The sequence below is a fragment of the Momordica charantia genome (assembly GCF_013281855.1).
Source record: "Momordica charantia cultivar OHB3-1 chromosome 6 unlocalized genomic scaffold, Mcharantia_2.0 BLBB01000006.1, whole genome shotgun sequence".
Lineage (NCBI taxonomy): Eukaryota > Viridiplantae > Streptophyta > Magnoliopsida > Cucurbitales > Cucurbitaceae > Momordica > Momordica charantia.
In genome coordinates this window covers 17720878-17733231 of record NW_028275164.1, presented here as the reverse complement: position 1 = coordinate 17733231, position 12354 = coordinate 17720878, and the positions used below count along the sequence as shown (strand labels likewise).

Here is a 12354-nt window from a genome sequence, read left to right as displayed (position 1 = left end):
CTCTTAACTAAAAATAAAGTAAAGGCAAAGAGAAGATAAGCAAAGTGCTAGATTTTTATATATTTGAATAAGTAGAAAATAACTAAGTACGAATGGAAACAACACAAAGCTCAATAAAAGAATGTAAAGTCCTCGGGATTTAAAAACCAAAAGCAACTAATGAAAGCAACTCAAAAGTACTTAGAAAGCAACAAAGAAACACTAAAAATGATCAAGAGAAGGAAGCAAGGCTTGATGATTTTGGTGGAGAAGTTGCTGGAATTTATAGCTGTGCAGAATTGGTTAGGTAGGTCCTAAAACGATGGTGAATCACCCATTTCCAACTCTTTTGACTGACCAAATCGTGCTCAAACTGATAGTGGAACACTTCTTCTACACGTATGCATCGGTTGGAACCACCAAAACGCATTGGAAGACGCGTTTCATTAAGGGCAAAGTTGGAAGAAAAACTGTTTTCTGCAGGCTTCCCAGGCGCCTGGCGCCTCCTGAGGTATATTTTTTGTCTTTTCGCTTCTTTTGATTAATTTGCACTCCCAAATGGTCCTAAAATGTCATAAATACAACATAAGCCATCCACAAACCATAGTATATGAATTTTGCATGAATTGAAACTCAAACGATCGAGAAAATTCCGAAACAAAGCTGAAACATAGTAAAAACAGCATCTAAAACCTTCTTTTTACGCATGTAAACAAGCGTAATCAAAGGTCACTCGCATTCTTGTGATTCGGTCCTCTGATATCCATCCCATGACTTCCCCATTATATAATTCGTCCAGTCGCACAAACTCATAGATCTATAACAAAAAACATATAATATAATTAACAAAAATTAATGGATATTTGTACTTTGTTATAATATTTGAAAAATAGAAAATAAGTAATCACCATACCTTATCTATTTGTCTCCCTGTAACTATTGTAGTGGGGAATCTTTTCCCTACTTTTTGCAAAGCTTTTCTCATCTATTTATTTCACATGTACGGGCATTTTAATAGAAAGTAAAAAAAAAACTTTATTGTATAAAATCAAATGTAATTAATCATAATAGTACAAATAAGTAAATTGACTGACCGCATCAGACATGAAAGCTCAATCTGGGTCGTCCACAATAGGGGAGAGCGTACCATCATAGTCCAAAAATATTACTATTTTCTTCCATTGAGAAGCATCAATTATTTGGTCCATCACCTGCAATGTCGAAGGATGGTGAAGCTGTTGCAAATTTATTACTCTTAATACTAATTAAATACATATGAAATCAAATCTCACAATATGATCAAAGAAATTAACATAAATTACTATTATTGTTTATTATTATTAATCCTAGAGAGTATTAGCTTTTATATAAACACCATATTGTATACTTCACAATCCATGATTTTCTCTCCTACTTCAATTGATTTACCATCCCAGAGTTGTGGTCGTTGGATTTAATACGACTAGGAGATGAGGCCCTCATCGAGTCCACCAACATGTTGATTTGTGACATATCACATTCGAGTTTCGGGTTGGATGTTACCGCATTCGGGTTCGTCATGTTTGAAAACCGAAGAATGAGAAAGGCTAGGAGAAGGAGAAGAAAAATAAGAACTCAAAAAAGAACAGAGAGGGAAATTGAGTTGGGGAGGGAATTAGAGGGAGCGAGAGAGAGAAAAAATTGAGTGATGATTGAGAGGGAGAAGTGGTGAATTTATAGTTGATGGAGAGTATTTATGGATAGATTATTTAACCATGTTCAACGTGTTGGAAATTGAGAGAGGAATTAGATGAAAACGATTGTTGTGCCGTTTTGAATGCAATTTCGGCACGACCACGGTGCTAAATCGTATGTACGCCGGTTGCTCCCCAAGGTTAACACAACTCCGAGCTCAGGCGTGCACTCGCCGGAGCCGGATGGAATCGAATAACACGCTCAAAATTTTTACCAAAAGCTCATAATCTTCCCCATGCATAAGGATGCTTGATTTGGTTTAAAAAGAGAAAAGAAAAAACGTTTTTACTTTATTAATTAAAATCATAAAACAAATATTTATTTTACTTTTTGTCAGTACACTTTGTCATTCCCAACACAAGGAAACAAAGTAGAAAACATAGATTTAGAAGTCATAAAATGATATAAGGTTGTTTGAGAAACTTAGTACTAAAAGTAGACAAGTTTTTTCATTCAATAAATTGAAGGGATGTGAATCCCGGAGCGGAAACAGACTTTCGTTGCTGATTTTCGGGATACAAAATCGAATTTTACAGAGGGAAAATACAGAGGAAATTCAAACCTTTGAAGATCGTTTTTCAGTGAATCCCCCTCGAACACCACCACCGGATCTTCCTCGCTATCCTCTTGGGTCTCGGGATCGTGCTAGTGGTAGCATCTTGATATAAGAGAGGGAGAGATTGAGAGAATTTTGAGAGCAATTCTGGGAGTTTTCCTGTAACCTTCTGTTTTTTTCATTCCCCAACTCTTGAAGAAGAAGGGTGACGTGGGTAACTCCCCACGTCACAAAAACCTCCCACTCCCCTGCAATTTGGTAGGGGAGTTTAATATTAATAATAATAATATTATTATTAATATTAATATATATATATATATAATAATTATTATAATATATATAATAATAATAAATATATAATAATTAATATATATATAAAATTAATTAATATAATTAACTATTAATCCAATTAATAATTAATAAATATATATATATACATAAATAATTAACACTTAATTATTTATTATAAAATTAGAATCATATTCTAAATGTAACGCCCCGCGTTCTCTGACTCGTTTATTTTAAGAGATAAATAGTGTCTTTGGATTTTTCCCTAAGTTGATAACTTTAATTCTTGGATTTTCTAACTTTGAAATTCTAATTTTTGGCTAAATTAGAATTAAGTTTAATTTCTTTGGATTAAGATAATTTAAGTTCTCGACCTGTGTAGGAGATTTTTAGTTAAATTCTAAATTCACGAGTTTTAGGATTTTCCTTCCTAAATTCTACTTTTCTTTGAATTATTATTCTTGGGTTTTAGAGTTTAAGTTAACTATTTTATTTCAGGTTGTTGTGGGGTTTATTTTATTTCTAAAGCATAATTATTGGGCTTTTGTTTTGGACCATTGTAGTTTTAGTTGGGCCTCATTAAGATTTGGGAATTGGGCTATTGGTTTTAAAACAAAATAAAGAAAAGAAAAAAAAAACCCTAAATCTATTTTGGTTTTTTTTTTCTTTTTCTTTTCTTTTTATTTTTCCTTTCTTCTTCTTCTTCCTCTCGTTTTGGAGCCGCCGCCCCCCCTTCCCTTGCTTTTCTTCTCCGGCGAAGCAGCACCGGCAACAGCTCCCTACGGCGACCTGGCCCTCCAGCGACGGCGTCGCCCATGAGTTCCAGCAGCGACCCGACTGTGGTACGATGGCGACCGGTTCTCCAACGTCATTTGCACCAGACCCGACGAACCGGCGCGACGGCGAACCACGAGCAGTCCCGACGACCCATCCAGCGGCGGCGCGACCTTCTCTCCGACGTCGTAGGCAGCAGCAGCTGCGGCGGGTGGCGACGACGATTGCCCAGGTCCGACACCTTCGGGCAAACCACGAGCGAGTCTGGTGGCGGCGACGCGTGACTGCTCTGATTCTCGCCAGATCCGGCTGCCTTGACGGCGGCTTTCCCCTCGACGTCGCGTCCTTTGGCGCCCCGTACCTGCAGCACCTCTCCCCAACTCGGACAGAAGCGAACAGCTCGTGCTTGGCCCAGATCCGCGGCGTTTTCTTCCCCCCGGTGACCTTCGGTGTTGACCCATACCCAAACGGAGCTTGGTTAGTGTTACCCACCCCTTTCGGGCTTTGATTCGACGTTACCCACTCCTATTCGGACCCAAATCGTAGTTACCCATCGCTTTTGACATCGGAACAGCAAGCATAAGGACATTCGAACTCAGTTTTGGATGCCTGAACCTCCTCGGCGTCGACCCACTCCTTACCCAAGAGGTTTTATAGTGAGGAACCCTTCGGTGAACTTGGTAGCGCATTAGAACTTTGTAGTAAGTAGTTTCTTACTGGAGGGATTGGTTGTTGTGTGCTGAGATGATATGGTTGTTTGCTAGTGTGCCCATGTGTGATACTTGCATGTTGCTTGTCGTTGATATCATTTAATAAACGTCATTGTTAATAAAACTGTTGATATGTCTTGGAAAAATTACGTGGTTGTGTTTGATGTATGCTGGGTATTTATCAATTATATTTTGGTTTAGTGGTTTATTGTGCTTTTCTGTGAACGATGCCTGTTGGAGCTGTTGGATCATGTTGGACTATTTTAGATTGATTGGCTTTTACATACGATCATTTTGGTGTATTGCATATTGGACTGTTATGAGATCGTGGATGCATGAGGCATGGCGTAGTAGCAAGTAGGACTCTTGTGAGAATTTTGGGACATGACAAAGTAAGTAGCACGGGGGCGGGTGCGTGCGTTGATGTTTGTTATTTGGTTGCCGATGTGCTGTTTATGACTTTTAATATTGGTTCTGATACGTTGTTATGCAGTGTAACTCTTGTTTATGTTGGTTTGTATGCCTGGGTAGTGTTGAATGTCCGTCGGTGATAATAGTGGGAATTTTGTATTGTTGAGTTGCTGAGATCTGTTGTAGAATGATGTATGTTTAAGGGAATGTTCGTTAAAGTGGATTTATTTTGGGAATGTTTGTTGTCTGAATTTGTATGAAGTGTTTGGCGTGTCTCATGAGTTGTTTATTATATCTGGTAGTGCTTATTGGATATGGACGTTGGATATTAAGTGTTTGGATGAATTATGTTGGGCTTCAATCGTTTGCAATTTGTTGATTATGTTTTGTTATGACTAAACTCACTGTGGCGAGGTTGTTAAGAATTGATATGTGGTGAAAGCATGTTTGGTTTATTGTTTTGCTAATAGAATGATGTTTATGATTGGAAGCATGCTGAATTGTGTTGGTGAGCTGAGGGATGCATTGAAATCATACTAGTGGTGGTGTTGTTGATGGGCGTTGTGGTGGTTGGAGTTATTAGGGAATTAGTACTGGAATCCTGGTTGGAGGCTAGAAATGATATGTGGAGTTATGAAAGTTACGAAGTGAATGGGTGAGTGTCAGGGCCTCGGGTATAAATGGTCGAGGGCTGATACGTCACTAATTGGGTATCGAGGCCTCAGGTATAAATGGTCGGGGGTCGATACGCCAATATTGGATAAAGATGAGCGTCGAGGCCTCGAGTATAAATGGTCGGGGGTCGATGCGAGGAGTCTTTCGAAAGGAGAACTATTGGGGCCTTGGGTATAAATGGTCAAGGGCCAATAGATTGTAAGACATCGAGGCCTCAGGTATAAATAGTCGAGGGTCGATGCAGAGTTCAAGGTCTCGGGTATAAATGGTCGAGAGCCGATTCTGCAGGGTCGGGGCTCTGGGTATAAATGGTCAGGGGCCGACTCTGCTCGAAGGAGTTAACTGTGGAAGGCTAGAGTAGCTGTGATAAGCGTAGAGGTACTTGTGATGTTAGGGAGACTAGAGGTTGGTACTGGTAGTTAATGTGTTCCTGGTTGTGGTTGTCACTGAATTTTATAGAATGTGTCTATGTTTGAGTGCATAATGTGATGAAAAGTATGACTGTGAATGTTTCATGATTTGGTTGAGTATGATGTGTGTGTGTTGATCCTTTAATAAGCATGACGTGTTGTTCCTTGATAAGCATGCTGTTTGTGTGTGACCCTTCAGATAAGGGCTGCTTACTGAGTACTGTGGTTGTACTCATCCCTTTTTTCCCCTCCAGTTTGCAGGTATCGAGCTAGCTCTTGGGACGGTGATGGCGAGGAGGAGTCTTGATCGGAAGGACCATTAGCTATGCTGTGTACAATTAATTTCATTGAGTTAGGATAGTTGTGGCCATTTAATGTTATAGTTGAGTTGGTAGTGGCTGGTTTTGCTTACTTTTATTGTCTAAAGGATGTTGTAAGATTGCCGATTCATTATTCTTTTAGAGCATTCATTTTGTTAGCCTCTTGAACTACGGGATTGTAATTTATTTAGGATAATTATGAATACATTTGTTTAAGTTGATCGTACTTGAATTAGCTTTTGCTTCATTGCCATTCGAGATGTTAATATTCATCTAGTGGATGGTTTATAGTTAGTAAGGTTTCCTTGAAGGGTTTAGTTAATGTGAAGTCGGTATTAAATGGTTTATCTATATAGGATTGAGTTTCTCTTAAAACATTAGTGTTGTTGTTCTAATTGTTCAAGCTCTCGTGAGTGTGGGAAATCAGAGTAGCGCAGCAGAAGCGTGGTAGTTTTATTGCTTAGTGTTGTTGTGAGGAGAATTCTCTTGTTTATGCGAAAATTTTAGGTAGGCTTAGTAACGGTCCCTGTTAGGAAATGGTGAAATTCCTGGGGCGTTACACTAAAACATTTCTCTCGTATAACCTATAGTTTTAATGTACATCTTATGCACATTATTTTTAACCTAAAGTTTTAATATGAATCTCATTCATATTAATTTTATTTGAATCTCATTCAAATAATATCTCTCATAATATATAGTTTTAATTTACAATTAACTATATATTATAATGTATCAATATACATATAATCCCTTAAGTAATTTGAACAATTCAAATTCTTCCAAAAAATTTTATCCTCGTTTTACCCGTTATGAGCTAGCAAGGGGACCTAATGGACCTACAGATCCGAAGCTCCAACGATGCAAGATTAATCGATCAAACTCATTGACCGAGTTAATCTAGATTCGTTAACTACCGGTCATTCCACTAAAGACCCGCAGTTGCACTCTTCTCACTGCAAAATATTTTCGTGTCCATGGATATACGACCATTAATGACGAGTAATCCTTCACGAGTGTTCGTAACTCAAGTTGGGTCAAATTACCGTTTTACCCCTGAGTTACATCTTACTCCCTAAACACCACTGCTCCTCTAATGAACAACCCGGTTATGGTCCAACCAATAACCGGAAGTCCCTCTCGGCCAATGAGAGGGTAGGGCCCCTTGTTCAAGTCCCGGAGTCAGCATTTAAGGGAACACTCACCTACTCCCCTAAAGTCGGGGAAGAGTGAATTCCATCTTGTGAAGTTATGTTCCCAGCTCCCCACTCGGTCTCGTCCCCAAAATGGTAGGAATGTTGAGTCGGCGACTCGGGCCACTCTCACCCATACAGATCAAAGGACGAGCTCTCACGGGCAGGAGTCCATAACTCACTCAGGATTGAGAATGAGTTTTCTGGTCATCCTAAGAAATAGCAACCTATTAGTTAACGGTGTTACATCTAAAGATTGTCTATTTCGTGGTCCGGTCTTATACAAACTCATTGTATAGGATACCCCCACTCGCATGTCTCTACACGAACGACCTGGATTGAGTCGTCTGTAACCTTTACAGAGTGGGCAGTATCCATAGTGTTGCCAGGATAAGATACCCAGCCTTATCCATATACTATAGACCCTTGAACTTATTCACGGGATATTATCCATTCATATATCAGGGGTATATCAAATATATACCCTGTATATCAACTATATATCCAGTATATATACTGTCCGGATTACATCAAAAATAACCTTGGATGTTTAGTTTATTGGATTTTGGACAATGCAAAGCTATGATTCAACAACAAATTTATTGAATAAAACTTTATTAAATAGATATTTGTTTTTACAAAATACAACACACCCAACATAAATAGCATAGAAACTATAATAGAATTTGCAAAGTAAAAGTATCGAGGCTAAAACTAAAAAGACTGAACCTTATGTTCCAAAGGTCAAAATGGTGTTGCTCTTTTTTTTTCCTCCCTTTAAAACCACCCCAAATTAAAGAAAAAAACACAAAATTATACTTTTAAGTTATCAAGCAAGATCACTTGATTTGTGTTTATCATTCTATTCCAAGACCACTTGATTTATTTATCAAACAAAAACACAAATTTACCATATTTTGTAACCCATTAGTCTCTCTTCTATAAGTGAGGATGATGATTATGTTTTTGTTTAATCTTTAGAATCTAGATATGTATAATATTCTCCCACTTATAGAAGAGATATCAAAAGCAAAAATGTAAAAAAAAAAATGGATAACATATAAATGAATAATGGCCCATGTAGATTTTGTGATCTCAAAAAATCTTCCTATGGGAGACATATGGAGAATGGAGAATGAAAGGTTCAAAAGAAAATATGTTGAGGACATCATCAAATCTTACCCTCATAGTTATATATAGTGTTATTCATATACAGATATGTCATTGCATTAAAATTGGAAAATTTCTCACAAGGACTAGATTTATAAACAGATATATTCAATTGTTACTATAGCAAGGTAATAATAATAATGTTATGTAGCTCAAGTCAAAACAAAAATGGGTGGAGGTATTTTAGACTAAACATGATTCAAACAGATATATGTTTTCACGAATTTTAAACTTTTAGTATCACATATATTAATTTTTTTTCTCGATACATCATTTGATTATCTTCTTTAATCGAGTTAAATCAAGAACAATTTTATAGAATAATAATATACATTTGATAATGACTTTACTTTTATTTTTCCTATTTCTAAAATTGTATATGTTATTAAAATCATCATCAATTTTGTTTTTATAATGACGTTGTGACTTGCATTAGAGGTTCCCTATAATCGAGGGGTGTTGATGACCACCTATTAGTGTAATCGACATTACAAGTCTCGTCTCCGAATAGAAAGAGGGAGGGAATCCCAACTACAACCCAAACAGGGCTCGAGCCTGAAAGGGGTATCTCCACTCGACCACAACCCACTATGCCACCACTCGTCGGGGGACATCGTCAAAATTTAAAAACTAAAAAGAAAAAAAAATCTAGAAAAATCTATCAAATAGACCTAAATTAAACACTTTTCTCCTCACATTTTGATAAAAGAAAGGAAATAAAACCCACTTGAAAAAACTGAATGAATGTTGGAAATTTTTATACAGAACACAGACCTGAAGTTGGAAACTGGAATTGTCTGCAAGAAATGTACACTATCAATTTTCTCAAATTTGATACAGTGTATCAAGTTTTGACCTATTTGTACTTGAGATAAAAAAGTATAAAACAAAATTACCAAAAAAAAAAAGCTAAACTTGTGTGGGTACAAATCAAACATGTTTTTTAATATACAAACCACTTCCTTCCAGTTGCCACACAACATTCTATTCTTCTTCCTTTCTTGTCCCTTTGGTGATCTTCAACTTGTAGAGTATCAAAATTTTGAACTTTCAGGAAAGTTCCTATTGAATTCTGTGGTTGCAAATGAATCTTGGTTTCCTGAGCTTAGCGACAGATATGGAAGGTTATACAGAAGAAATGTAGCAACTTTTCTCATTCGACTCGTGTAAACAATCGACGAAAACTCCACCCGACCACTCATGTCTGTCTACTATTTACACTCTCCCACAAAATTTAGGCTTGCCTGGCATAATATGAAGCAATCTGAGAAGTCAACGGGTCGATATCGATGCTCTGACTGCGAAAGATAATATGATAGAATAGTTTTGTCATTTGGATTCTGAGGAATGTGAAGTGATCAATCAAAATCTTCTAAAGTAGAATACTTACTCGGAGGTAATTCACACCCTTTTAAGCATGCTGTTCATTTTGTCCTGACGAACAGGCCGATGTTGTTGGCAACCACAAAATATATGATCTCTCTATAAAGTTCCCGTTGAGTTATGAGTTTTTTCTTGTAACTCAAATTTATATTCAGTTTTTATCTTTTAAGTTTCTTTTCTTTAATTGTTAAATTTAATTTTCATTTTTTTATCTTTTTAAGTTCATTTTTATAAATGGTAAGTTTCTCCATTTTAATTTTGGTTTAAGCTATGTATTTTGTACACAAAAGTTCATATGACCAATATTTGTATTATTTCATTTGTTTATGTTGGATGTTTAATATGTGAAAGAAAGTGAGAAAACCGTTGAGTATACAAATTTAACATCCAAAAATTAAATTTGTATATTAAGAATTTGAAACTTATTTTAGATTTGTAACAATTTTATTGTTTATTTCATAAAGTTGTTTTTGTTTCAATTTTGTGTTATATAACTTTATTTTGTTAAAGTTACATGTTGTCAAACTTGAAGTTATACTTCAAATAAGAAGTTTTTTTCTATATTTTGTTAAAGTTACAATTGTAACTTTATATGTGTTAAAGATGCTTGTGACATGTTACTTATTATGGACAACTATATATAGTTGTGGTTTTGTTCATTTTGGAGATATTCAAGCATACCACAATTAGGTATTCTCCTCCTCCCACGAGAATTCTCTCTTCTTTTGAGTTGTTCTTCTTGTTTATGTTGAGAGCAAGTACCTAATAGTTCTGCCAGATCCGAGTAGTTCGAGGTTGCAGTTCTACCAGAGTTAGTCGTTGTATTCTGCTGAGACGATCGCTGTAGTCTGCTAGCAACTTGTGCAGAGCGAATAATTGTCTTCAGGTCAGCGCTATTGAAGCGTGCCTCGACTATTTTTATCAAGTTTTGGTGTTCATCAAGTTGTTCAAATTTATATCGTTTGTAGCCAGTTACATTGTAATCTGTTTGTCAGTACTACACAGTTTATATATACAACGTATATTTACCCAACATTCTGAAGACAATTAGCTGATGGCTGCAAACACTTCTGCCAATGCTCCTACGATGATGGGATCGACCATTGTCAAATCACATGCAGAAAAACCAGAGAAGTTCAAGGGAGAAAACTTCAAAAGATGGCAACAGAAGATGATCTTCTACCTCACCACCTTAAATCTTGCTCACATCTTAAAAGAGGTTTGCCCAACTACTCCCCTAGAAGCAATCACTCCTGAAACTGAAGCTGCCAAGAAAGCGTGGTTGCATTCAGATTTTCTATGTCGCAACGACATCCTGAGTTGCCTGGATGATACCTTGTATAATTTCTACTGCAATGTCTTTGATACTTCAAGGCAATTGTGGGAGGCATTAGACAAGAAGTATAAGATGAAAGATGCTGGTACTAAGAAATTCCTTGTTGGAAAATTCTTAGATTATAAAATGGTTGATACTAAGTTGGTAGTCAACCAGTTGGATGAATTGCAAATTATCATCAATGATTTGCAAAGTGAAGGATTGGTTATTAATGAACCATTCCAAGTTGCTGCTATGATTGAGAAATTGCTTCCTGCTTGGAGGGAATTCAAATGTTATCTCAAACACAAGCGAAAGGAGTTGTCCATGGAGAATATTACTGTGAAACTCCGCATTGAAGAGGACAACGAAAAGGGAGACAAAGAGCCACGTAAAGTTGAAGCTAATGCCCATATTGCTGAAGCTTCAAGGCGTCATCCCAAGAAGAATCAAGTCCAGACAAAGAATGTGAATCTTGGGCCAAGGAATGACGCTAACATGCGCATTCGTGCAATCTGCTGGGTTTGTGACAAAAGTGGCCATATAGCTGCAAATTGTAGACACAAGAAGGGGCAAAACTCCAAAAACCAAGGCAAGACTGTGGAAGATGACAATTTAATTGCTGTCATCTCTGAGGTAAATATGGCCTCTGACACCAAAGGTTGGTGGATTGATACTGGTGCTACTAGGCACGTCTGTTGGGATAAATCACTATTCACCACTTATGAGAAGCTAGATGGCAATGATAAACTATACATGGGAAACGCTTCAACAGCCTCAGTGGCAGGCAGAGGAAAAGTCTTACTGAAATGGACTTCTGGAAAGATACTTACTCTCACTGATGTGTGGCATGTGCCAGAGATTCGAAAGAATCTTGTGTCAGGAACCCTACTTAACAAAAATGGGTTCAAGCTTGTATTTGAGTCATGTTTGGGGGTAAAAATACCTTGGACACGTGAAGGACGCTTATTGGTGTTCAAGGGTTAAAATATCCCAGGTCCACCTCGAACCTGCCAGGAGGTCGGGTTCGCCCATTGGAAAAAGGCTAAATAAACATGCCGAAGTTCGACCTGATTGGGGTTCGATCTGCTCGGAACCCGACAGATCCGACATGAGGAAAAAAACATGTCACCGTCGGTCGTGAGTACTGTCGGATCCACCACCTATAAATAGAGGGCCTCATTTCACGCTCAGGTATCGAATCTCACCTCGAGCTAAATACTGAGTCCGACCTATACTGACTTGAGCGTTGGAGTGTTTACCCTCTTGTGCAGGTCCACTCTTGAGTTCAGGTCGAGCCGGAGACCGAGTTCGAGCTTGATTCGTAAAACAGTGTTGTGTAGACCTTTGCATAAACATTTGGCACCGTCTGTGGGGACGACAATCTAAGTCATCCCGATCTAAAAGCGTGAACAAAAAATGGTTCAGCTAGTAAA

General features: G+C 37.5%; 1 long non-coding RNA gene across 1 annotated transcript; it reads left to right on the top strand.

The window, feature by feature from the left end:
- The first annotated feature begins 3280 nt into the window (after positions 1–3280).
- Positions 3281–6083, top strand: LOC148210824 (uncharacterized). Its single transcript, XR_015791798.1, has 2 exons — positions 3281–4032; positions 5792–6083. It is a non-coding gene; the product is annotated as an uncharacterized LOC148210824 (long non-coding RNA).
- The last annotated feature ends 6271 nt before the right edge of the window (positions 6084–12354 follow it).